The sequence below is a fragment of the Ovis aries genome, chromosome 2, assembly GCF_016772045.2.
Source record: "Ovis aries strain OAR_USU_Benz2616 breed Rambouillet chromosome 2, ARS-UI_Ramb_v3.0, whole genome shotgun sequence".
Classification (NCBI taxonomy): domain Eukaryota; kingdom Metazoa; phylum Chordata; class Mammalia; order Artiodactyla; family Bovidae; genus Ovis; species Ovis aries.
This window is the reverse complement of record NC_056055.1, coordinates 176,612,145-176,637,989: the sequence shown is the minus strand read 5'-3', so window position 1 is coordinate 176,637,989 and position 25,845 is coordinate 176,612,145. Positions and strand designations below refer to the sequence as shown.

Genomic DNA, 25,845 nt, shown 5'->3' with positions numbered 1-25,845 from the left:
GTCAGGTCACACCGACCACGCCCCTCGGACTATAAATGGAACCCAAGGAAATGGATGAGTACTCTCTTCCCCAAGACCCATACCATTTCATCAAGTCATAGACAGGACTTTTCTGGAATTGTCAGCCACCTGAAGGATGGGCTGTCTTACTTTCCCTGATGAACTACGAGGCAGTCAAGGAAATTAAAGGAAACTCTGTTCACTCAGATGCTTGCAGGAAGCCTCTATCTCCAGGTCTGAATCTGTTCCTTGTTGATATGGTTCTGTTGCTGTTGGTGACCTTTCCTGGTGGCAAATGACATCCATTCTGAACAAGCAACAGACTTTTTCCTCAGAATGCTAAAGTTTGAGATACAAGTGAACTTATTTAGAAAACAGAAACAGACTCACAGATATAGAAAACAAACTTACAGTTATCAAAGGGGGGTAAAGGGCTAAATTAGGGGTTTGGGATTAACATATACACACTAAAATAGAAACAGTAAGTCCTACTGTTTAGCACAGGGAACTATATTCACTATCTTATGATAAACTACAATAGAAAAGAATCTGAAAAAAATATGCGTGAATGAATCACCTTGCTGTACACCAGAAACTAACACAGCATCAACTATTTGTTTAGTCACTAAGTCGTGGCCAACTCTTTGGGGCCCTGTGGACTGTCGCCCCGCCAGACTCCTCTGTCCATGAGATTTCCAAGGCAAGAAAACGAGTAGGTTGCCATCTCCTTCTCTGGGGGAATCTTCTCGACCCAGGGATCGAACCCAAGTCTCCTGTGTCTCCTGCATTGGCAGGCAGATTATTACTGCTGTGCCACCCATAAAAAATTAAAGAGTGACAGTGGCTCCAGTTGAAGAAGCCAAGTTCTATTTCTGTCACAAGGACAGCCCTGTGTTTTGGGTTTATCTCCCAGGACAGGGAGCCCTCTCAGCTCTTACGGGTTAGGATGCACTGACTTTTGTTCAGGAGCTTGAGAACTAGGCAAGCAGCCCCCAGGAGAGACCACTTTTTCTCTGCACCCAGACATTTCTCTTGATGAACATCTTTTTCTCCCACCACCCAGACCCAGACATGCTATTTTTTCCTGGGAAGATGCAGTGGCCTCTGCATCTGTCTTTTCTTCCCTATCTATACAACATCTTCCACAAGCTTTTGAAATGCAAACCATATCACTGCCATCTGTCTTCTACCACTGAGAGGCTTGGCTCGAGGTGATCCAGAGCTTGGATTCTGAAGTTGGTCCTGTGTGTGTACTCAATCACTTCAGTCTTGTCCAACTCTGCGAAACTCTGGATTGTAGCCCACCAGACTCCACTGTCCGTGGGATTCTTCAGACAAGAATACTGGGGTGGGTTGCCATGTCCTCCTGGAGGGATCTTCCCCATTCAGGGATCAAAACTGTGTCTCCAGTGTTTTCTGCATTGCAGGAGGATTCTTTACCACTGAGCCGCCAGGGAAGCCTTGAAGTTGGTCCTAATCCTTCACTAGCTGGGTGACTTGGGGCAACTTACATTCTGTCCTCATCTGCAAAATGGAGATGATGATGCTAATAGAACCGACTCATGAGTTGTGAGGGTTATCTTTTTACATGGAACATTTAGACCACAACTGAATAAATTATGTTTATTGTCGATGTTCCACCTAAAATTCATGGATCTTCTAAGTCTAGACTCCAATGCAGGCATCTAACCAAGCCTCTGAGATGCAGCAGGATACAAGGCTGGACAGCTTCTCTTATTTCCCAAGGACTCCTCCTGCTCCCTTCTCTGTTTTCTGCCTACCCTGGCTTCTCTCAGCATCTCCAAAGCGCTATTCTTTCTCCTGCCGCAGGGCCTTTGCACAGGCTTTTCTCTATATTGTGAATGTTCACCTCCTTCCCTCTTTGCCTGGCCGACTCCTGCTCCTCCTCTGTGTCTTAGTTTAAGTGTCTTTTGCTCAGGGAGGCCTCCCTTGACCACTGAGGTGAGAAGAGAACCCTGCCATTCTGTATTATGGCACTCCCATTTTTTTCTTTCATAGTGTTTGCCAGTTTATAATTTCTGTTCATCTATAGGTTTGCTTGACTTATGCCTTCAAGCTCTCCTCCCTTGTGTGTGTGTGTTAGTCATGTCCAACTCTTTGTGACCCCATGGACTGTAACCCTTTAGGCTCTTCCATCCATGGGATTTTCCTAGCAAGAATACTGGAGTGGGTTGCTATTTCCTTCTCTAGCAGATCTTTTCAACCCAGGGATTGTACTGGGCCTCCCATATTGCAGGCAGACTCTACCATCAGAGCCACCAGGGAGGCTGTCTTCTCTTGAAGCCAAGGATGGTGCTTAGCACGTGACACAGGCCTGGCCTGCACTGGCTTACACTGCTTCCTAATATGTGATGAATAAATACTGCTGCCCCAGCCAGGCTGTGATCTCCTGCTCTGGGCCTGCAGTTGGTGTATGACATCGTGTTTGCCTGCTGACACAGAATTTTGCTAACACGCCTAGGTTATAGGTCGGCCATGGAGGATCACAGGGGTTATAGAGTTTACTGGTTCTCAAGCTATCAGGCATCAGAAACACCAGCAGGACTTGTTAACATGCTGATTGTTGGGTCCAATTCCCCAGAGTTTGATTCCCTAGGCCTGAAATGTGACCTGAAAACTTGCATTTCTAACAAGCTCCCAGGTGAGGGTGCTGGTTTGAGAATCACTGAGAGAGATATGTAGATAGCAAAATAGTCCCTGACACAGTGCTCTGAGACCTGTAAATCATGGAATGCCACCAAAGAAAGAAAGACTGGGCAAGAATGAACAAGGTGGCTTGTTGTGGGCAGTCCAGGTCAGTTTGCAGTGGTTCCTGTTTCACTTGTGTGTCATTGTGTGTGAGTTCGTTAATGACCGCAGTGGGAAAAGCTCTTCTTTCTACTTTTTTGGACTGAAGTGGTAGAATCTCAGGGCTAAAAGGTTGGAGGTGCAGGATACCCCAGGAAATGAATTTTTTTTTTTAATTGAAATATAATCGCTTTAGGGGGAGGAATGTTTTCAAGGAGCTCATTGTAATCTTGTAAAGGCGCCAGGGCAAGGATCCTGGAGGTCTGATAGAAGTTGGATTCAGGAGAGTCATTGGTGGCAGCTCCTTCTGCTGCCCGATCCTCTAAGAAAGCTCCTTGTAGGGGACTCTCTAGGGGGCCCCTTGGGTTTCTATTTGCTGCCTGAGAGTCATAGTTAACTAGTGGCCCTAGATAGGTAGGCTTTGTCTGGAGGCCTGATCCCCTCCTTTCCCATCACAGCCACCATATTTTATGACTTAAGGAGGCTCTCATGGGCCCTGGCAGCTTCTCATCCCTCTGTGTCCAGGAGGGAGATGGTGTTGCTGGACCATGGTCTTTGGAGTCAGACACCTCCAGGCTTGCTGCTGCTTCTAGTAGCAGGCCTTTGGGTAACTTGCTTCTCCTTGGGCTTTCCTGTCCTATAAAACGGGAATGATGATATCCAGGAGAGCTTATGGTACAGGGATCAAGTTGAAAAGCCAAACAGTGACATCAAGTTGAAAGGCCTTGCTAGTGTTCACTGTTAAGATCATGAGTCAGTGACTGGATCTTATTAAGCCTTAGCATCCTCGTTTATCACATGGCAATTAGAATGGTACTCACCTCACAGGGTTCTCAGGAGATAAAATATTTGTGACAATTGGTGGAATCCAGGGAAAGTCTGTAGTTTCATTAGTGGTGTTGTGCTGATGTTAATTTCTTGGTTTTGACAAATGTTTCATGATTGTGTAAGAGGTTGGCATATTCAGGAAGTTGGGTGAACAGATGCAGGGACTCTGTACAATCTTTGAAACTTTTCAGCAAATTAAAAATTATTCCAAAATGAAAAACGTATTTTTAAAAATGTTGGTGAAGTGATTGGGGTGCTTGTGATTTAGTAAGCCCTCAATACATGGTAGGGGGCTTCCCAGGTGGCTCAGTGGTAAAGAGTCCGCCTGCCAATGCAGGAGACGCAGGTTCAATCCCTGGGTTAGGAAGAGCCCCTGGAGAAGGAAGTGGCAACCCACTGCAGTGTTCTTGCCTGGGAAATCCCGTAGACAGAGGAGCCTGGCAGGCTACAATGCATGGAGTCACAAAAGAGTGTTGGAGACAACTTAGTGACTAAACAACAACAAAAGGTGGCCATTACCATTACTACAGGGACAGCTACAGTTAATACTTCGGACACCTTGCAGGGTCATAACCCGCGTGTGTGTCTAGCTGACCACTTTGCAGGTGGTATGCTAGTTTTCTACTGTTGCTGTAACAAGTTGGTACAAACTTGGTGACTTAATACTGATTCGTTATAGTCCTGGAGACCAGTAGAGGTCTCACCGGGCGAAAATCAAGGTGTCAACAGGATTGCATTCTTTCTGGAAGGGGAGACTCTGTTTCCTGGACTTCTCTAGCTTCTAGAGGATCTTGGCACTCCCTCCATCTTCAAAGCAAGTGATCACGTTACTGTGACTTCTGCTGCTGGGATTCCACGCCTCTCTGATTCTGACTCTCCTGGTGCTGTTTTATAAGAACCCTTTTTCTGAAACCTTGGGCCCATCTGAATAATCCAGGGTAATCTTCCCATCTCAAGATCCTTAACTGCATCACATCAGAAAAGTCCCTTTCGCCAAGTAAAGCAACATTGCCGAGTTCTCAGAGTTGGACAAGGACGTGATCGTGGGCCGATACTTTGCCCACCGCGAGTGCCAAGTCATCTTCTCCTTTCTTCAGCTGCCTGTTGTTTTCTTCCCCTTTACAGCTTGTAGATGGGAGGGCCCTGTTGTTTGATTTCCCTGGGTGGAGCTTATGCCCGCAGGACTTGAGAGGGCAGCTCTCAGCTACTTCCCTTAGAGGCCTGAGCTCTATGTGAGGGAGAGTTCACATTGAGGTTTGAAGTCTAGCAGGTGTGTGTGATGTGCAGCTGGGTGCCATGTTACTGAGTTAACGGACTTTGATTCTTCAGTTTTGGGCTTGGTGCTTTGGACACCCAAAAGGTGACACCAGCTTTCCCTTGGTTAGTAACTGTGCTAACATACTAACTGTTGAGTCTGAAGGTAATTACATCTCACCCCTTATAAACAGTGACTGTGGGTCATGAATGTTACTGGGCACCATACTCCCTTAGTTCTTTGTTCAAGGTTTTATTTCCACCCCTTCTTTTTCCTCTTTACCTGCCTGTGTGTGCATGCTTAATCGCTCAGTCGTGTCCGACTCTTTGTGACCCATGGACTATATAGCCTGTCAGGCTCCTCTGCCCATGGGATTTCCCAGGCAAGGATACTGGAGCAGGTTGTCATTTCCTTCTCCAGGGGATCTTCCAGACCCAGGGATTGAACCTGCATCTCTTGCATTAGCAGGCAGATTCTTTACCACTGAGCCACCTGGGAAGCTCCTTTAGCTGACCATCTCTGTCTAAATCCAGACTGTTGAATGTGGCAGCCGCTGGCCACATGTAGCTGTTTGAGCCCTTGAAGTGCAGCTAATCTGAACTGAGATATGCTGTAAATACACACTGACATTTAGAGACTTACTATGAAGCAAAGAATGTAGAAGATTTCATTAATGATGGCAAGATGCTGATTATATGTTTTACAATACTATTCTAGCTATATTGGGTTAAATAAACGGCATTGAAATTAATTTCATCTGTTTCTTTGGTGAGTGCTGGTCTAAATCCGCGCGTGCGTGTGTGTGTAGGACCTTGTTATTCCTGTCATCTCTCCTTCCTTCCTTCCTTTGTCTTTCTTTCCTCTCTCCCTCTCTCTTTCTCTCTCTCCCCCCTCCCCCCCTTCACTATTTTTCCTGAGCCTGCTAAATGAATCTCTAGGAATGTTACGTCCTTTCAAGAATGATGAGGTTGCTCAGTAGAAAAGGCAACGAGTGCTTTATCCCGGGCCACAAAGCTAGGAAGTCATTCACTGTCTCCCATCTTCCCACCTTACTGTTTATGCCCTGGAAGATTCCAGATTTCTTGGCTTATTTCTTTGGTTTTATTTATGTTGGGGGTCATGGCACATCTCTTTAACAGCTCCTGAGGCGGGTGTCTCTCATTCCCTTCCCAAGTCTGCCTTGAGAACTACCACTCTGGGGAAGAGGGGGCGGTCCAGGTGTTCCTAAGGGGCATCAGAGTCATATGGGGAGTGAAATGCAGATTTCTGAGCTCTGCACGCTGGCGTTTCCCAGGAATGAGGCTGATTTGCACCCAACAAGTCACTGGACACATTTGCCTGACATTTGCTTGACTGGGAGGGGGCAGTGCAGCCCTGCCTGCAGCATAAGCCTCCAGTGTTCATTTCTGCAAAGCGCTGTTTGGCTTTCCTGAGTCTCTCGGGAGAGGTGCTCATGAGGAGTTGCGTGCAGCTGGGGGTTGATGCAGCCAGTACCCCCTGCCCTCCTCCACCCAGCACGCAGCCCCTGATGACGGCGAGTTGGGCTTATTAAGAGGTCATCCGTTCCTCCAATGAAAGAACAGTGAGAGCACAGATGGTGGAGAGTGGCTGGAAGGTACGAGACTGGTCCAGAGGTTATGACGGAGAGCTCTGTGGTTAGATAGTTGGGTTCACATCCTGGCACTGCCACCTGTCAGCTGTGTGACTTGGGGCTGGTTATTTGCAGTCTCTGAGCCTCTGTTCCTTCATCTGCAAACAGGAGGGTGTTTGTAAAAGTCACTGGTCATGGAGATCATGGCTGGTTGGAGAGCAGTGGGTGATGCCTGTTGCTGCTCTGCCCTGGTATCTGAGTACTTCCGGTGAACCTCAGGCTGGGAACATCCAGCTAATTTAATAGGTTTAACGAGGAACACCTATGAACCCCAGGCAGATTTGGGCGAGGGAAAAAACCTGACAACACGTGGAGGAGGAGGTGGTAGTGCAAGGAGGTAAGGAAGCGTGTGGCAGAGAGCTGCTCAGTGGATTCCGGGGCCGTCGGTGGGTCTGCAGCTCTAGACACCTGGGCTCTTGTGAAGCACAGCTCCCTTGCCCTGGGTGCCAGCAAGCCTTCCTTGGTCTGCATCGGGGGAATGACTATCCTTGTACCAGCTGACTGAGCAGGACTGGAATAAGAGCCTGTGAGCCTGAGGGAGCCCAGGGCATCAAGGGGGTGGCCGGGTGGGTGCTTGGGGAAGAAAAGGAAGTCATCTTTCAGCTCTGGGGAGTAAGACCATTGCAGGGAAGACACATGTTTCTGGTGGGAACCTGGTTACCTGCTCACTCCTGTCACCCTGGATGCTGGCTTCTTGCCCTTCCTCTCACCTCCAGCCCTGGAGGGACCTGAGCCAAGGATTCAGCACTGGGGCCTTCTGGGCCCTGGCCTTGAGCTGGGAGGAGGTGGAAGGCATGAACCCCGGAGCTTCATACAAGGCAAAAGTGGGTGCACCAGGCTTCTCTTTGCTCTGACTTCCCGCTCTGAGTTTTCAGAAACTTGCAAATTGATCTGAAAGAGTAGTGTTTCTTTTCAATAGGAGTGTGATTCTGGCTCGGAGCTGCCTTTCTGGGGTAGTATCATTTCAACCACTTGTTTGAATATTCAAACCTGTGGATGGCACATGGGGCTCTTGTTTGGTTAGAATGGCTTCAATTATAGGTTTGTTTTTGATAAGTAGCTTGTTATCTTAGTGAATTTTCCTTTCAGGAAGGACCTTGCTGGTTCTCAGTGTAAATCTGAGTAGATATGACTATTTGGAGATAGGAAAGTGATGAAAGTGAGAACCCAGATACTTGCCTTCAGGAAATGGGTCTCCTTGCAGCTCTGAATGGAATGTTCTGGCATTCACTATGTGAAGACTCTGGCTGATGTCCCCGGAGGTAGGGCTTGGCAGCTGAAATTTTTGGTAAATCTGAGTTCATGTCCCCAACACACAGTGAGGCCAAACAAACAGAACCATGGTTGTTTGGAGTGGAGTAAGGTTGATAACAGGGCCCAGTAAGGAGATCGGGGCAGCTGGTGCTCAAAAGACCTGAAGTCCTTGATGGTTTTGGGGGAAGAGTTTTCATAGGCAGAATTTGGGGTGAGGGCTGCAGGGTGTATGGTCTTCCTCTGATTGGTTGTTGGGGAGGAACAGAGGGGTGGTCCAGGGGTCTCAGTCATCAGCCTTCTGGTTCCAGCCAATCTGGGGTCCATGTGCTTTTGCTCTGAACGTTTCCTTCCACCGGGGAGGGTGGGAGGCTGGTTCCTGTAGAAGAGCTCAGAGTCCTGTCAGATTGTTCCCCACGTCCCCCAGGAGGCACAGAATCAGGCCCTGCACTGTTGTCTGACTTCCTTTCCTTTCTTTTCTGCGTTCCCTCACTCCCTCAGTAGTAGCTGTTTGCCCTTTTGGAGCTCAGGAGGCTGCAGCCCTTTTCCCTCAAATGAAAACAGGGCACTGGAAAGACTGTTGTACCCAAGAGAGCCCCCCACAGGGTCCTGCTCAGTTTCAAAATGCCCAGGGCCTTGTGTATGGGGTTAATGTGACTGAAAGGGGGGTGGAGTGACAGTGATGAGAGGATACATGGATTTATTTTTTCCCCTTTTCAGTGGTGTTTTGACTGAAGTAAAATCATGTTTTGTAAATGACATGAAGTGAATTGCTGACTAAGCACTGGAAACTTGAGGTGTATTCCCTTATTCTTAAACTAGCCCTTTAAGGTGGATTATTAACCCCTTTTACAGCTGAAGATTCTGGAGCTGAGTGAAATAATTTCCCCAAGGTCCTACAGCTGGGATCTGAGCTGAGTTGGGATCTGAACACAAGTTGTTATTACAGGACCATGTTAAAGCAACTATGTTCCATGTCCCGTTAAAGAAGTGAGTGAGTGAAAGTCACTCTGTCGTGTCCAGCTCTTTGCGACCCCATGGACCATATAGTCCATGGAATTCTTCAGGCCAGAATACTGGAGTGGGTAGATGTTCCCTTCTCCAGGGGATCTTCCCAACTCAGGGATTGAACCCAGGTCTGCCACATTGTAGGCGGATTCTTTACCAGCTGAGCCACAAGGGAAGCCCCTTTAAGGAAACTTACTAATAATAGGAGAAAGAGGTAAAGGGAACAGTTACTGAATGCCTGCTGTGTGCTCGGCCCTGTGCTAAGTGCTTTCCCATTGCTTCTAGCCCACAGCTGGCGGGGGGTGTTGATGGTGGTGGTATTGCAGCTACTACTACTGTTAGGGCCTTGGTTTCACAAAAGAGGGTGCCGAGACTTCGAGGTGTTAAGTACATTTCCTGGTGGAGTGGGAATCACAACACAGAGTCCAGAGCCTCCTTGGGCTCACAGTGAGCAAACTGGATATGGAAGGGGTCTTGCTACTGCTGCTGCTAAGCCACTTCAGTCGTGTCCGACTCTGTGCGACCCCATAGACAGCAGCCCAAGAGGCTCCTCTGTCCCTGGGATTCTCCAGACAAGAACACTGGAGTGGGTTGCCATTGCCTTCTCTGGGAAGAGGCCTTAGTGGTCTGAAAATCCACTGTTGAAATGATGGATTTACAAGCGTGGACAGAAGCTATTTTCAGTGGATTATCAAATACTTGCAGAGCATCGATTTGTGTGTTAAGAGTCTGGGTGTGAAATGCTATTCAGAGATACTGGGAAGTGTAGGACAGGCCCTGTTCTTGAGGAGCTGACTGGCTATAGGTCTTACCACACATGGGAGGCGATGGGCATTTCAGGGCCTGCGAAAGTTCCCCAGAGCAGATGTTGTTTATGGAGAGTAAGTTGGCTGTAATGGGGGCAGGGAAGACCTGAAGGCAAGAAGGAGAAAAAGTAGACAAGCTGGCTTGAGCAGAGCCATCCATCCTAATTCAGAACCTTAGAGGCCAAGTTTTGATCTTAGAGATGGTGGCACTTGGTTGATGTGGAATGGCCTGGCCTGGGAGGTGCTTCCCAAGATTCATCAGGCAGGTGGTCAGGAATGGATTGGGAGGTGGACGGATGAGGCTGGAGAAAGGTACCCCCGGTGAGAATGCTGTTGTGAGCTACTGGCCAGGAAAGGGTTAATGCTGGGCCTCTCCTTAGAGTTAGTGATTCAGTAGGCTGTGGTCCTTAAGCAAAGGTGAGTAATGCCGACAGGAGAGGCAGAAGTCGGTCTTACTTGTGATTGAGTCGGGAGTTTAGAGATGAGATGACTTTCATAGGCTCTAAGAGAGGGACATGTTAGTTTATCTTCACCTCCTCCTAACTGAGGATGACTTGGTTTGCATTTTCTTCAGAAAACTCTCCTTCTCAGCAGTGGAGGTGGTATTCAGACATCTGTCTACCACTTTCTGGACCAATGTCAGCAGCCGTGAAGGCTGGCTTGTCTTGGGCATGGCGTTCAATCCTAGAGGTCTGATGATAGTGGGGAAGGAGGAAGGAGAAAGCAATGAATGGAGGGAGAGAAGAAATGCCGCATGCAGGGCATTTGCGGATTGTAACAGTCAAAGGTCAGATTCGTGATTTTGCCTCTTTATCACTCAGTGAGTCCCACCCAAGGCTGTTCTAATCCAACAGTAATGAACACTGTATTTTGGGATCCTCCCCCAAAGGTTAGCTATACCCAGAGTTTCTCAAATTTTTTAATTCTTAGAAATCTTTTAAGTAACTACTTCCAGGACAGGGGTCACTGAGGGGACTGAGGCTCTCTTTTCAAGCCTACTGTTTCTGTCACCAAAAGCTTGTCTCATTACTAATTCTCCAACTTTTAATGAAGCAGTTGAGAGTGATTGAAAAGTGATTTTCTTGCTTTGTGATTAGAAACAAAAGAACAAATGTTGGGCTCTTATCTTGCCCAGGAGAAATAGTGGAGAGGGCTTGGGTGAGGAGGAGCCTAGAGGAACGTGTGTGGGTAGCTGTGCAAGTGTCTGTGTGGTTGTTCCTGGTGAATCGTGACCTGTGCTTCCGTGAGAGTGGCTATTCCTGAATGGAGCGCCTTATAATGATTGCTTCTCAGTGCCTCTAGCGTCTGACACTCTCTATGCTATGAGGTAGGTCTGCTTGCTCTATTTATAAGTTTTCTAAGTGACCTAACTTCTCAGTGTTAGTCCTTAAAAGATGACATCTGAAAACTCATAGGTCTGAAGCCCTTAATTAGTTCTGTGAAGAGGCTGTGTCCTCCTACACAGTGTTGGAAGGATGTTAGATGAAAAAGTGCTGTCCTGAAATAAATCTACCCCTGTGCTGTTTAGTAGAACTTTCTGCCGTGATGGAGATGTTCTGTATCTCTGCTGTACGCTGTGACAACCACTAGCCATGTGAGGCTATGGAACACTTGAAATGTGCCTAGTGTGGCTAAGGAACTGAATTTTACATTTTATTTACTTGTCATTAAAATTTAAATAGCCATATGTAGTAAGTGACAGCTATATTGATGAACCCTGATCTAGACAGTGGCCAGAGATGACTGCTGGCTATGTTTAGCAATGAATATAGGTCCTAGTTGAGCAGGTTTGTTTGTGACGGGAGATGTCTTAAGGGTACTCTAAGGGATATGAGAAAGTCTAAGAGATGATAGTGTAGAATTGTTGAATTTTATTTAAATGTTAGACTTCAGAAATCTAATATATATATATACACAATACATATACAACAAACAATATATATACAAATGAACTTTGTAAATTAAAAAAAACTACTGATGAAACAGGAGTACTTACAGGCTTAGAGAATGAACTTAATGGTTACCACTAGGAAAGGGTAGGAGAAGGAGGGATAGATGAGGAGTTTGAGATTGACATGTACACATGGCTATACTTAAAATTGATAACCAACCAGGACCTGCTGTATAGCATAGGACATTCAGCTTAATATTCTGTACTAACCCAAATGGAAAAAGAATGGATACTTGTCTGGATGTAATTGAATCACTTTGCTGTACACCTGTGACTAACACATCATTGTTAATCAACTATGCTGTATTATAAATTTTTTTAAAAAAATCTTAGACTTCAAAGAAGACTTGGGTCAGTGGAGCTAGAGTAGGCAGGAAAGTTTCTTAGAGGATAATGGCACGCCTGTAGCTTCTAGGTCATTTGGAATAAAGTCCATGCAGGTATATGTGTTCTCTTTCTTTGCACTCCCAGGGAAGCAGTGTGATATGGAAGACTTCAGGCTTGGGGCCTGACAGATCAGTATGAAAATGGTGGTTGCCTATGGAAGATCTTTAGGTTTCTAAGCCTTTACTTGATCTGTAAAATGTGTATAATATCAGTAGTACCTCCAAGAGCTTTTGTTATGTTAGATGACTTATATTAGTGTCAAGCTTCTAGTGTCTTGGCACATAGAAGGTTCTCAAAGAATGTAGACATTATTATTGGAAATAGGATTAGCATATATACTCACAGTTCCCTGACTATTAAAGTGCATCACACAACTGAGTTTATACTCCTTTTCTGTATATCCTCTGAAGGAGATCTGTCTCTTCACATGTTGGGCAAGGAATCCTGAGATTGTCCCAGAGAGATTGGAGAGATGACAAGAAGGGTGTGAAGAGGCTAAGTAATACACAGAGGGACCCTTGCAAAATCAAAAATTATCGTATGATAAATAAACGCATGCCTGCAGTCACTGGTAGGGGCACAAGTTTATCAGTGTGTATTGCAATCTTCAGAATTCCAACTTTCATTTTCCTTACATCCCAGAAGAGTATTAACTGGAGTTCACAGCTCATACACTCCCTGGGGTTGTGGGTGTTTGTTTGCCTGGCACCTCAGTCATCTTTGGGATATGATTCCATTATCATATCCTTATCTGGGTTCTCTGTTTACTTGAACACTTGAAGTTAATTTAGTATCTTACAAGAACCAAACATTGTCTTCCAGACATCATTAATCTCGCCTTTCTTCTCCAGCCTAAGTGTGAAATTAATCAAAAAGGAAAGGGAAATTAATAATAACATCGGTAGTCACAATCCATCAGGAGGCCTCACAGCAGGTAGGATATTAACTTTGAATTAATATACACTTCAACAAATTAAAGGTATAGAAAAGGATTATTTATTATTTCAGAAATGCCCCTTAATGCTTCCCGCTTTGATAATCAAGTTAGATGATGGGTGATGTCTGGTGATAAGACCCTTCAGTACTGAGGTCACCTTAGGGCCCATGGAAAGCCTTAAGTCAACTTTCTTTTTTTCATATTCCATGTAGATAAGTGAGATCAAGCCAGATGGTTAATGCATCCTTGTTTCCTGTCAGTTGAAAGGATTTGCCCAAACACTTGCAGTTTTGATTTCTATTTACAATAAACTAAATTTGATCCCGGGTTGTGTGTTTCCTTGTTATGACATGCGGTATGATCAGTTTCAAAGGATACATTATTATGAACACATTATGGAAAAGAAGGGAGCATTATAATTATAACACTCTATTACAGCTTTCACCGAGGTTGATAAAGGACAGGCTTTTGTTGCTGAATTGTTCTTGTAATTACATCAGCGCTAACAGGCAGCAGTCACCTTCCATTAGGGGTGGGAGACAGGGAGCCTTACTATTTAAGTGATCACATAAGGTGCCGAATGAATCATCTTCAGCCTCATCATGAGGAATTAAAAATAGAAGGGAACAGTTGACATCATCTTATAGCAGGTTTTTAAGGAACAGAAAAACGCCAGATCGTCTTTTAGGGAAAAGAGCTGCCTGAAGTGGTGTCCCCGGGCACATGTGAATAGGGTATTGTCAGCACTTCTCGGACTTGAGGGTACATCCCCATCTCTTGGGGGTGCTCGTACGGACAGATTGCTGGGCCCCAGTTGAATTTCTGATTCGGTAGGTGTGTGGTGGCGGGGTCAGAAATTTTGCATCCCCAACTTCCCAGATGATGTTGGTGTTTCTGGATCTGGGCCTATACATTGAGAACTGTTAGGCTGTGGGAGAGAAACAGGTGTAATGTGGGGATGGTTTCAAAAACAGAATTTTAAGATGAATTTCCCTTGTGCCTCTTAAAATAATTTTAATGAAAATAGCAAGTTTTGTTTGGGATTATGTACAAGTTTTGTAAAGGGGACCTGCTTTTTGTGACACTGTCAATGTTAAAAATAGTTGCAAGCCTACATAAGTGGTCCCCTGACCTGCTATCCTCATGTCTTGATAAAATCTTGGATAAACTTTTTTGGCTACAAGTATTCTCTCTCTAATTCAAGTTAGTGATGAATTGGAACGTTGCAAGATTTGAATATTTTTTTCTAATTTGTAAATCAAGCACTTTACCTGAGAACCATCTACAGGGTAACAGTCTTGTTAAGTAAGGGTATTCCAGGGTCCAAGCCACTGAATCATTGTAATTGTCACACCTGCCTGATAAAATGGTGGTGATGTGGTCGCTAAGTTGTGTCTGACTCTTTGCAAACCCATGAAGTATAGCCCGCCAGGCTCCTCTGTCCATGGGATTTCCCAGGCAAGAATACTGGAGTAGATTGCCTTCTCTAGGGGATCTTCCTGACCCACAGATTGAACCCATATTTCCTGCATTGCATGTGGATTCTTTATTCCTGATCCGCCACCTGCCAAAATAGCTGTTAGCAAAATGAAGATGTAATGCCTTGGGCACCACTAGGCTGTGCTTCCAGACTTCTGACTGGTTCTAGAACTGCCCTTTTATTATCCTATTAGTTTATTATCTTCTGATAGCAGTAACAACACAATAGTAATAATCACTAACATTTGTAGAGGATTCGCTGCCCCTCTGGTGCGGCAGCTGCGCTTTTTGTCTGTGATAGTCTGTGAGTCCCCCCATCATTTCTGACAGAGGCACTGAGGTTGCCTCTGCCTCAGACACAAGAAGATAGAGGCTTTGGTTGTGAGATTGAGCCTTGCGTTTGTGTCCAGGCAGTGGGAGCCTTGGGGGGCGGATTTAGATTGGAGTCTACTTTGGGAAGCTCTCCGTGGAGCCTTGATGAGAGACCTGTGACAAAGCCAAACAAAGGTCAAGATTATGCGAGTTCGTCGTCAAGGCCAGCTCTAGATCTCTGTTACTGGGCAGGATTGCACTTGCAGTACATTTAGTCAGTCTGCCCAACCTCGGGTGACAGCCGTATGAAGCCGGAGTGTAACTATGGGACTTCTTTCCCCTGTGGCTATCTGATGTTCTTTAGGGGAGAGTGAATGACTTAAAACAACAGGGAATTATACTCAATATTTTGCAATAACCTGTAAGGGAAGAAAGTCTGAAGAAGTGTATATACATATGCATGAACTGAATTGCTGTGCTATTCACCTGAAACTAACATGAAGTTGTAAATCAACTACATTTTAATTTTAGAAACTTCTTTAAAGAATTGAAGAAAAAATTTTAAAAAGTAAGGCATATGATGATGGTCATGATTTGTTTCCAATGTGTACCATTCAGTGGTCTTATCATTGAAAATCTTTGTTCTAGGCATGAAAATATTTTAGGCCGAGCAGTAGGCTCCCTTGAACTATTTGCTCACATGAACCTATAGACGAGACAGCTTTGGTGCTCTCAGTGAGTCACATTTGCTTAGACTGTGAAAAAGCAGGGAGGGAAAGCCTGCTTGGAGTTGTATCTGAGGTTACATCAAGATTCTGAGATTCTCCATTTGGAGAGGTGCTGTCCATAGGAAATAAGAAGAGGGACGCTTGAGTGTTGAAAGGCATTAGGGACAGGAAGGTGTGGGATCCACATGCCTGGAATTGGCCTCTGTCGTCCTGTGCCATCAGATGCAGAGTAGACACTGCAGAGGTGGTCCTTCAGCAAGCTGGGCTTGTCGTGGCTCCCCTTTCAAGATGCTTTGAATGGGGAAGGGGCGATAGGCAAAATACTCAGATGCAGATTTCTAATAGAATGCCACTCTAGAGGGCAGAACTCATTAAGCAGGTTATTTTGTTTGTGGGTCATTCACAATATATTTTATCCACATTATAAATTGAGAGGGGTAAATGTCTGAAAATGACGCTCCAGGTTTTCCTAACTACTCTTTCACTGTCCATCCCCAGTGATTGCTGTCTTACTCTTTTTAGATTGAGTTGCACTCCCATGATCTCTATTTCGGGTTTCCCTGGTGACTCAGACGGTAGAGAATCCGCCTGCAATGTAGGAGATCCGGGTTCAATCCCTGGGTCATGAAGATTCCCCGAAGAGGGGAACTGCTACCTACTCCAGTATTCTTGCCTGAAGAATCTATTTACAAGTGCTTTCACAGTTAAGTTTAATTAAGGTGGGAAATCAAAGTATATACCCAAGATGAGATTGAGGGAACTTACAGACAAGATACTTTTGGGTAAGATCTTGATGAAAGCTATGGAGTGGTGCTGTTTGGAAAATGGGGAAGGAGAACGTTTATCTAAGACATTTACCTATAAACACTGCTAAAAATAGTTCTAAACTTTCATTAATATTATATGCTTGGTTCTGTAGGAAATGATATTTAAGATTAGCTGAACTTCAAAGTTTTGCTGACGATAAAGATGACTGGCCTTTGGGCTTCCTGGTGACCATGAATTTTACTAATGTATACTTTCATATGACGCAGGGAGTAGTTTGCCTGATTTTTAAGGTGAAGTCAAGATTGAATTCTTTATTAGTATGAGTATTATGAAAGAATAAAAAATCCAGATTTGAAAGCATTGGGGGAGGTAAAAGATAATGAACTTTTTTTTCCCTTTTGGCACATCATGAACATTTTGACTTATGAATCATACCAGTCTCACTACTGTATGATTCATTAGCCACCACAGCCTGTGCACTTGATCACAATATTCAAAGGCAAACTACTAGGTGTTTATGAAAACATACAGAAAAGAGCACTGAAAGTAAGTTGATTCTATTCAGGTCGGAGGCACACAGGTGTTCATTTTGTTAGCTGATACCACTACAAAAGAATGTATTTTTGATGTTGATGAAGGTGCTTAGGATTGTTTTCTCTAAATATATCTTGGTGTTGCTTACAGGAGATAGTAGCTTTTCCTGTATCATGATAACCCAGTTTCATAACCCATTCCTTCACCTCAAAGCTATCTCAGATAATAGCTGGCATTAAAAGGGTCATGTGATCACTGGCATTGCTTTGGTACCCTTCCAGCCTTCTACCCTTCCTCAGCAAACATTTGAGGCCAGACTGTTTCATGGAAATCATGGTTTTGGAATGATAATAGATTGAATCTGCTCTTATAAGTTGCCCCAGTGCACAGCCCTCTGCTATTGTTCAGAGATTGTTGACACAGACAAAAATGTTAGTACTGTGAAGAAGTTATATGTTGCAGACCATATTTGGAAATAAAAAGCAAAACTTTATCAAATGTTTTTCAGCAGAAGATGGTACATGTTCTTCCACGAGGGGCTTACGGAAGAGGTAGACCTGTTGGCTAGTCTTAAAAAACTTCTGGGTAGTCATCTTGAAGACGGATCTGTGCAGCTTGGTCTTTATTTTCTCTCCCTCCTTCCGTCTCTCTCTATTGAGCTCTCAGTTTTATAATTATCTGCTGATAAATTCCATGAATATCAGAAACACACTGTATGTATCTGTAAAAGGACTGTTTTCCCCCTTTTACTGAACAGGAGTGTTATTTAGGGAAAATATTAGTGATATCACAAGCACATAGTAGATATATTTCTAAAATGGCTTTTTACTGCTCTTCTGGTTTGCTTTCTCAAGGTGAAGCAGCTGCAAGTAATCTGTTATATTTAAATGAACAGGCTTGTCATTCAATTGGTTTTATCACGTATTGCAAACTCCTTGGTTTTTTTGTCACAGAGCTATGTATTTTTAAAGTTGTGTGTATGCATATACTTGAGACTATGTGTATGAATTAATGTAGTCTAGTCCGGAAAGCATTAGGACTGGTAAAAGCTTTGGTTTAATGCCTCCTGAGACTTAGAACAAGAGAGTGGTTTTGTGGAGATGCTCCATCTTTGCCAAATGGAGCCTTACTCCTGCTGAACTAATAATGGATGGATTTGGATCCTAACAAGTGAGATAATGTAACTTTTTAGAGATATGCCTCTGGGTGTTGGAGTGATAGGGAATTCTCATCTAGCTATTTTTAGGTGTTTATCTTAAAAGGCTGTTGGGTTCCAAAATGTGAGGCATAGTTCGTAGAAGCTCTTTGTCAGCCTGTTTGCAGTGGCTCAAGTCCGTAAAGAGGAGAAACTTAAAGATGTCTTTGTCTTTGTGATTGCAGGAGTGATTACTGTTCTAAAGTGGACTTTGGAGGCAGACCCATCAGCCCATGTAAGTACTATAATCAGATATTTAAGCACAGACTGAGATATTTGTCCTTAGGGAGAGCACTGAGTACTGAGTCAGAGCGTTTGGAGCCATCAAGACCCGAAGGGCCAGGGGGTCACTATTCTAGTGCGGCTCAGTCCCACGGGCATGTACATTTCTGGCTATCTGGTTAAGGCCTGGTGAAATGTATTATTTGGGTTAATTGGGCCAGGATATTTTATCTGCTTCGAATTAGTAAAGTGACTGGAGCAGAAGGTCATCTATTACTGTATTCAGTCATTATCAAACGTAACTGTATTGAACTGAATCTTGCCCAGATACTCTTAGATAGAAGTGCGGGCCCCTTCAGACACAGAGGATCGTGGTGTGAACATAACAGAGCCAATGAACTGGAGAGTGTGACTCATGATGACTGCATGATCTCTGAACTGTGTCCGTGTTCAAGAATGTTGTAAAAGAGTATATTTTCCTTAGCCCCAGTTATGAACATATTTTATGGAGGAAGCAATTTGCTAAGTACGTTCCTGTTCTAGTACGAATAGTCCTGAGTGCTTAAAACCATGATCTAAGCTACCTTTGAGAGTCACCTTGGTAAATCAGACTTTCAACTTGGGAACAGAATTTTTGGATTTTACAGGCTGATAGATTTGGGTGTTGAGGTTATGGGGCCAGCAGAATGAAACATTAAGCATTCATAATTGGTGTTTCTTTCATGTGTGTGGGTCTTTGAACAAATTTTGTCCTTAACAACATCACAGAAGAAAAAACCACCCCAGCAACTGACAAGCAGATGAATGTCTGTGAATAAAAGCCTTAGTTAGAACTCAAATCATGTGATCGTGTGACTTTTATCAGAGGCTTCTCCCTGTCACCTTGAGAGTTTGTCCCGCTGGGACAAACCAGAGAAAATAAGAGCTGTCTCCTTCAGAACCTCAAAGAGATTTTGCCTCTCTAAAGATACAGGATTTTGTCTGAGGTGGAACAAGCATATTTAATCCCATCTTACACACCCTCCCCACCCCCACATCACACACATGACTTAAAGGGAATGAGCTTCATTTCAGAGACTGGTTTAGTTAAACCATCTGCCTTCAAGGGTCTGTCTGAAACTAGTGTAGTGTGGACAGATAGGGAAGTTCGTTCACTGCCGTCCAAGAGTTGCCAAGCGTGGCACCTGGGGGCATAGCAGGCTGACATGGTGAAGACTCAGGACTGGGTCTGTGGTCCCCAGTACCCAGGTGCTGTGGCCTGTGCTCTGGGAAGGATGCTCATGTTTCTGGCTCTCCTGTGATATTTTTTGCCCCCCTGTACTGTGTTGGGTTTACAGTCTCCATGGAGCAGGCAGACATGTTGGCATCTCGTGGCACTCCTGGACTGTGCCTGTCTGCCACCAGGAGTGGCATCACCTTCCCCCTTCAGCACACCAACACCTAGCTGCCTTTGGAAGGGCCTCTTGGCTCCTTTTGAAATAACTGCTGAAAGAGCAGCTGTCTGTCGGCCTCCTCCAGAGCCGTGGAATTGGGCCGTTGTCAACCTGTTGGAGGAGTTCCCAATGCAGCAGACTGGCTGTCATTGACATTTATAACTTGAAAGCCATATCACAGATGAGTTTGCGTTTCTTATCATCCTTTAAATAGCGTTCAGGATAGAAAGCACACTCTCCACATTTTGACAACACCCAGGGCTTGGGCAATGGTTGGATCTTCCTGAAGGTAGAAGAAGCAGTTACCTTTGTCCCCTGGCCAGTTTGTAAAACCATCATCTCTCTTCTGACTCAGCTGCGAAAAAGATGTCCCAGCTTTCTGCTTGGGTTTATGTATAATCATATGATCTAAACTAACAGTTTAGATCAGGGAGGTGGTTGGCTTCTGCAAACAAATGACTCTCGAGCTCTGCTGCAGAGTCTGTGGTAAAAAATGCATGTAGGGGGAAAAAAAAGGGGGGTGTTTCTCAGATAGGTTGGTAGATCCCACACCTGTTTTTTTATGCCTTAATTTCTCAAAGAAACATCTTCTCCATTTTGTTTCTGGAGATAGGACTGGAAGAGAAAGATGTCGTGTTTTGTTTTAAATTATTTATTTTTGACTGTACTGGGTTATTGTTGCTGTGTGCAAGTCTTCTCTAGTTGTGGTGTGGGCTTCTCATTGCAGTGGCTTCTCTTGTTGTGGAGCACGGGCTCAACAGTTGTGACGAATGGACTCAGTTGCTCTGCAGCCTGTGGAATCTGCCCTGGCTGGGATGGAACCTGTGTCCCCTGCATTGACAGGAGGACTCCTAACCACTGAAAGATGCAGTGTTGATGATAAAAACATAAAAACTAAAACCATAGCCACCCCAGTAGATCACATGAACACACTGCAAAAGAAAGCAGAGAAGATGCGGGAGGGCAGTGGAAGGCGTTGTATTCACTGTGGGTCTGTGTAAACTGTAAATTTCTTGAGCAGAAGGACTGGCCTTACTCCCTTCACATCATCGGCGGGGAGTGAAGATCCTGGCATGTGGCTTCAGGATGAGCTGAAACAACGAATGTCAGAGAGAAACAGGTCTTAGGTAGAGAAGTTTGGTTTCGTTTTATTTGTATCCTGCTAGTGCAGGCACTGAAGTACAATCATCCAGAAATCCAGATGATGGGGTTTCAAGTTCATGATGTTTTCTTGTTGGTGTCAAAGATGAGTAATCCTGGAAGAGGTGTGACAGAAAGGCGGGTGCTTAGATGGCATGCCTGGGGTGCAATTAAAATGAAACAGCCTTCGCTCTTTGTGCTCCGATTTCTTTCTGTGGTTCCTGGGACATGAGTCTCGTCTTAGGAAATGTCAGTCCTTGACTTTGGCCATGTGCTAGGCAGCTGAGTCCAGTGTGTGGCCTGCCTGGAGTGGGGCAGGGACAGGCTTTTGAGCCAGCTTGATGGTGGCCACGGGCTTTGGGAAGAAAACCAGCTGAGGGTGGTTGTCACCTCCCTGGCCCTCTGCCTGTGGCATGCATGGGAACTCCATCCCAGTCCTGCTTCTCAAAGCCCATGAGGTGCCTATGTTCTATCTAGAGAGCTGCTGCCTATTGATAATAACCACACTGGGTTAGCCCTGCTGGCCTCGGGGATAGGTGGGGGTGCAGGGCGGAGGTCAGGGCAGGGGCTGCCTCTTGTCTTGTCCCTGGGTCAGACAGGGAACAGCAGAGCAGCTGTCTTCGAAAGGCATGCCCAGTTTGGATAGGATCTAATCAGAGCTCCCCGTTCATGGCAAGAAGTTTCAAAACAGCATCATGCGTCTGTTCTCTGGTTTATTTGAAAAAAAATTTTTTTTTAAATTTCAAATATACAGAAAAGTGCAGCAACTTAGCAGAACACTCGCTCATTTACATCCCCCTTGACTCCCTGCCTTTCCGATCCATGGTTGACGCATGTCTTAATAACTGAGAGGTGCTGAAAATTAAAATTACCATCCTTTTGTCTCTGGAAATTCTGAAAAAATGTGGTCTCCCTGGAACTGAGACAGACTCTGAGCCCCGCATAGTGTCCATGCTCTGGGAAGGGGTGGCGCTGCCTGACCCTGCCATTTGCTGGGCTTTCTTTTCTTCCTTCTGCTAGGTCATGGCCATCGTTGTGATCTGGCTGGTTTTCTCTTCATTCGTTTTCAAGGAGATGTATGTGTTTAAATCCTTCTCTCCAGGTCCTCCTCCCCACTAGCTTGGGCTCCCTTGTAAGGGGTTGTTCAGTGGGTCCTGTTGGGCAGAGCTAATGTGGTCTCCACATCCCCTTCCCTTCCCATAATACTTCATCATACCTGATGCCACACACACAGACACACTCTCTCTGATATGCACACTCTCTGTTATATGTGCACACTCTAACACACGCATGCTTACACACACACACTCACACACGACTCACTCTCTAAATAATCTCTCCTTTCTCTCCAAGCCAGTGTGGGATCTCTCCATGTACCCCCATCTCCCTGGAGTAGAGAGGCAAAGTCCCCTTCACTTGTCATCCCAGGTTGAGATAATGGATAGACAGCATCTGTCAGGGATGCTGAGGTTCTCTCCTGGGTTAATTAATGTGGGTAAGTGCCACTGACAGGTTTCCAGTCCTTTCTTCTTATACTGTGACTGCTTTCTGGGACTAGTTGTTTAACTGCTAAGTCGTGTCTGACTCTTCGTGACCCCATGGGCTGTAGCCTGCCAGACTCTTCTGTCCATGGGATTCTCCAGGCAAGACTACTGGAGAGGGTTGCCATATCCTTCTTCAGGGAATCTTCCCGATCCAGGGATCAAACCCAGGTCTCCTGCGTTGCAGATGGATTCTTTACCACTGAGCCAGCAGGGAAGCCTTTCTGGGACCAGGGTCCTGTGTTATTGTAGCTGTGTGGATGGAGGACTGATCAATCTCTTGACTTCCTTCTGGCTTGTGCTCAGGATGGCTCATAGGAATCGGTGTCCACAGTGCACGCATTGGAGGGGCTCCGGGAAACTTCACCTATCTAAGAGGAGGCACCTCCTGGAAAGGAAGGGTGAAGGGTGGGTGGAGGAGACCCTGGGTGAGCCCGAGGCAGGAAGGATTGGGGAAGAGGGTGCAGTGATCTTGGTAGAAGAGTCTGGGGAGTCTGGGTGCCGACAGAAAGAGAACCAGCTTTTAAAATTCTAAACCATCACGGACTGTTTCCATAAAAATAAATTACTAGAAAAGTGAGATAAAAAAAGAAGTCTAAAATACAGGCCTTCAATTTTATTATGAGATTCAAAGACATAAAATTACCCTGTCCACTGGCTGTAAAAGTTAACACTTACCCTCCGTTTTGGTACTTCAAAGACCAGCAACTCTTTGTGGACTGGCCCTGCTCTGTGGATGTGCCCCTACCCCGCTTGGAGTAGCATTGACCTGGGAGACAGAGGTCTTAGCTCTGTTTTTGCTGAAAGGCCCACCTTGACCTCTCTGAATCCTTGTTTTTTTGTACTACACAGCAAAAGCGTTGTTGGTCTGCAGGGCACAGTTCTCCCTAACAGGACCTGGGGAACCAGGAACAGTGCTTATTCCTGTGACCCTCACTCAGATGGTTCTCCCTTTGGAGATCTGTCTGGAAGGGACAAGCTGGGGATTATTTCACATACCCCCGTGGCCACTTTGAGCAGATGTCTGCCCAGCTCATTTGAAAAGTACACATCCAAGCGTTCAAGACCTTCTGTAACAGAAGGACCTCTTGTGTGTGTGTGCACACGTGTGTGTTTCGATATGGATGGTCATTCTGTACCCAGTGCAAGGTTTATTTTTTTCCTCCTCTTTCATAGTTTTAGGCTGGTGGAGATGGGGAAATGATCCCTTTTAAATAAAAGTCATTTAGAGGGTTTGGAGAAAGGGAACCTTCTTATACTGCTGTGGAAATGTAAATTAATACAGCCGCTATGGAGAACATATGGAGATTCCTTTAAAAACTAAGAATAAAACTATCATATGACCCAACAATCCCATTACTGGGCATATACCCTGAGGAAACTGTAATTGAAAAAGACACAGGAACCCCAGTGTTCATTGCAGCACTATTTACAATAGCTAGGATACGGAAGCAGCCTAGATGACCATCAACAGATGAATGGATCAGGAAGTTGTAGTTCATATACACAATGGACTATTACCCAGCTATAAAAAGGAATGCATCTGAGTCCGTTCTAATGAGATGGATGAGCCTAGAGCCCGTTATGCAGAGTGAAATAAGTCAGAAAGAGAAAGACAAATATCATATATTAATATGTAATTATGGAATCTAGAAAGATAGTACTGATGATCATACTTGCAGGGCAGCAAAGGAGATGCAGCCATAAAGAAGAGACTTGTAGACACGGTGGGGGAAGGAGAGTGTGGGATGATTTGAGAGAATAGCACTGAAACATATACATTGCCGTGTGTAAAATAGGTGGCCAGTGGGAGTTTGCTGTATGTCACAGGGAGCCCAAAGCCTGTGCTCTGTGACAACCCAGAGTGGTTGGATGGGGAGGGAGGCGGGAGGGGGGTTAAGAGGGAGAGGACATTTGGCCAATTTGTGTTGATGTATGGCAGAAACCATCACAATATTGTAAAGTAATTATCCTCTAATTAAAAATAAAAAATTTTTAAAAGAATTCATTTAGCATAATACATTCTGGAGAGAGGGGAATCTTCCTACACAGTTGATGGGGACATAAATTGGTGCAGCTACTAAGGAAAATAGTATGGAGGTCCCTCAAGAAAAACTAGAGTTACCATCTGATCCAGCAATCCCACTCTTGGGCATATACCTGGAGAGAACTTGGATTGGAAAAGATATGTGCACCCCGTGTTCTTTGAAGCATTATTTAATTGTCAAGACATAGAAACAACCTAAGTGTCCATTCACAGATGAATGGATAAGAAGATGTGGTACAAATATATGACGGAATATTACTCAGCCATGAAAATAATGAAATAATGCCATTGGCAGCAACATGGATGGGCCTAGAGATTATCAGACTAAGTGAAGTAAGTCAGGAAGTCAAATATTACATCATTTCTATATGGAATCTAAAATATAGTACAAACTAACTTGTTTATGAAACAGAGACAGACTCATAGACAAAGAAACACATTTATGGTTACCAAAGGGGAAGAGAGGGAGGGATAAATTGGGAGTATGGCGTTAACAGATGCACACTGAAAGTGAAAGTGAAGCCGCTCAGTCGTGTCCGACTTTTTGCGACTCTGCGGACTGTAGCCCACCAGGCTCCTCCGTCCATGGGATTCTCCAGGCAAGAGTACTGGAGTGGGTTGCCATCTCCTTCTCCAGGGAATCTTCCCAACCCAGGGATTGAATCCGGGCCTCCCGCATTGGAGGCAGACACTTTAACCTCTGAGCCACCAGGGAAGCCCTTTACCATATATAAAATAACAAGGATTCGCTGTATAGCACAGGAAACAATATTTAACATCTTACAGTAACCTAAAATGGAAAAGAATAAGAATATAGATATATATGTATGGCTAAATCACTTTGCTATATACTTGAAACACAATATTGTAAATCAACTACACTTCAACTGAAAAAAAATGCTGTTTAGTGACCAAGGCTGGATAGGGCTTGACTTTGTGAACCCTTGCCCTCCAGGGTCACCCTGCAGTGCTCATTCTAGCCCCTGGAAGAGGGCACAGATACAGGTCCCCTGGACCCCGCCCCTGCCCCTTGCTGGGACATCTCCTCCAGTTGTGTGTCCAGGGAGAAGAGGAATGTGCGTTCTGTGCATAGCAAGCATTGCCCACAATCCCCCTGCACCACCACCTCCTGCTTCTCTGATTCACTCTTGCGTCCTTTATCTACATGAGCTGGTTTACTTTTTTCATGCTTGTATGTGATTATGGTCAGGCGTTACATTTTTATATGCCCTGGATAAGAAACAATGGGAGGAGAAGATTGGAAATTGCCTCAGGATTAATGGACATTGATTATACCAGCCACTGTCAGCAGCCAGCAGTGGCCAGTGCCAACCAGGACAGTAAATTGGCCATGTGCCCTTGGCTGCATTTGGATTTTTTTTTTTTTTTTAAATCAAGGTTTGTAGGAGTTGAGAGTACTGCTTAATCTTTTTAAAGTAAATAACACTTAAACAGTCAGAAGCCTTTGGTGCAGAGCAGCCAGGAGCCTATGTTGAAAGCTGGGGAAGGTAATATACTTGATAAAAAGCTGAAGAATAGTTCTCATAGTTTAGTTCTAATAGTT

At 44.9% G+C, this 25,845-nt stretch overlaps 1 protein-coding gene across 15 annotated transcripts in view; it reads left to right on the top strand.

The window, feature by feature from the left end:
- MGAT5 (alpha-1,6-mannosylglycoprotein 6-beta-N-acetylglucosaminyltransferase) overlaps nucleotides 1-25,845 on the top strand; it is a 402,590-nt gene that overhangs the window by 43,446 nt on the left and 333,299 nt on the right. For 13 of the 15 annotated variants that reach the window (XM_060410112.1, XM_060410105.1, XM_042244929.2 and 10 more), the window contains one exon: nucleotides 18,084-18,133. The exons of 1 other annotated variant lie outside the window; for it this stretch is intronic. The gene's annotated coding sequence lies outside the window, so the exon portion shown is untranslated. Of the gene's footprint in view, nucleotides 1-6,908; nucleotides 7,069-18,083; nucleotides 18,134-25,845 lie in introns of those variants that run through there. One more of the 15 variants, XM_060410104.1, reaches the window with a different exon arrangement.